This window comes from Fukomys damarensis, unplaced genomic scaffold (assembly GCF_012274545.1).
Source record: "Fukomys damarensis isolate Sample0158 unplaced genomic scaffold, DMR_v1.0_HiC HiC_scaffold_9, whole genome shotgun sequence".
Classification (NCBI taxonomy): domain Eukaryota; kingdom Metazoa; phylum Chordata; class Mammalia; order Rodentia; family Bathyergidae; genus Fukomys; species Fukomys damarensis.
The window spans coordinates 42,362,755-42,364,297 of NW_022900921.1; the positions used below are offsets into that span (position 1 = coordinate 42,362,755).

At 35.4% G+C, this 1,543-nt stretch overlaps 1 protein-coding gene across 1 annotated transcript in view; it reads left to right on the forward strand.

Annotated features, from left to right (window-relative positions):
- Positions 1-1,283: 1,283 nt before the first annotated feature.
- The window catches only part of Inpp4a (inositol polyphosphate-4-phosphatase type I A), a 118,864-nt gene continuing 118,604 nt past the window's right edge, over positions 1,284-1,543 (forward strand). The window contains exon 1 of the mRNA XM_010643230.3: positions 1,284-1,540. The gene's annotated coding sequence lies outside the window, so the exon portion shown is untranslated. The remainder of the gene's footprint in view (positions 1,541-1,543) is intronic.

The following is a 1,543-nucleotide window of genomic DNA, read 5'->3' on the forward strand; positions in this document are numbered from 1 at the left end:
TTTGTAATTTAAATTTCTCTGTGTTAAAGCTACTGACTTAAAAGCTGTTAGTTGGTTTATAGTCTATTATCTGAACAGGACACTTTTCAGAGTGAAAGAGGATCTAACAGCAACTTTTCTGGAGAAAAAAAACAACAGAGGAAAACAGGGCTGTCGCAGGCAAACTAGCATATTGGCCACAGTAATTTTTAGAAAATAAAATACCAAAATATTTTTTGGTATTTCTACAAGCATGTGAGATTTTTCTTGGCTCTAATTTTGTGCTAGAGTGAAGGTTTTGTCATTTCCATTTATCTGAAGAGATTATAAACAGCAAGTGTTTTGTTAATAAATCACTTTTTAGAAGAAAAATAAAATTAAAAGTCAGTAGAGAAAACTTAAAAACTAGCCTTGTATTTTTATTTTTATTTCAGACTATTGTCAGCACTTGAAATTTGTTGGCATGGTAAAGATTAGACCTAGTTTTAAGTAAATTCAGAGTTTTTTTCATTTAATTAATAGCTTTACATTTTAAAATAAATTATAAATACTTTTTATACTGAAATGTGAACTCAGAGAAGTAATGTGGTTTACTGTGTTTAAATAGTTTTAAGGAGAAAGTTGTTTTCTGATACAATGTAAAGATTCAAACATAAAGCAACTTTATGTTTAGTCCAATAGTATTTACCCTTGCTCAAGCAGAAGTGTTGTATTTATTTATTTTTATTATTTTTCTTTGTTTTGTCTCTTTTTGTTTTTTCAGAAATGTTTAAAGTCCTATTAAAGTAAAAAAAAAGTCTTCTGAAAACCTCTAACTACTAATTTTGGATGAGAATAGTAAAGAACCGGTGTTTGTTGGTAGTTTATAGTTTCACATTTAGGTACACACGTCAGAAATGGACTGGGAAAATACTATTGTATTGTAAACATCAGAAGTCTCTATATATTCCCAATACTGCACTTCTAATTCTTTGCTGTATTTTTTTGTTGTTTTATTTTATTTTATTTTATTTTTTTTTTTGTTTGTTTGTTATATATTCCCAATACTGCACTTCTAATTCTTTGCTGTATTTTTTTGTTGTTTTATTTTATTTTTTTTTTTTGTTTGTTTGTTTGTTTTTTTTTGAGACAGGGTCTCACTATGTAGTTCAGGCTGCTCTGGAACCCACTGTGTAGCCCAGGCTGGTCTCGAGCTCGCAGTGATCCTCCTGCCTCTGACTCCAAAGTGCTGGGATTGATTACAGGCGTGTGCCACCACGCCCGGCTGCTCTTTGCTGTTTCTGGTTGGAAGGTTCAGTTGGCTAAACGGCCCTAGGAAGTGATCACAAGTGCACCCTCCGACTAAATGACCTAAGCGCGTTACCGGGCCGCGGCTCTTCGAAGGGCCCTGCTTTCTTTGGAAAGTGTCAGGGTCTCAGAAGCCTCAATTAGGTCCGGAAATTCAAGATCTCCGTGTAGTCACAGAGCAGGCTGAGAGCAGACGCATCTCTAAACTCGGCTCTGCAGTCTCAGAAAACTCGACGCAGCCAGGGAACAGGCGCCCGGCGGCCGAGACTTGCGGGTG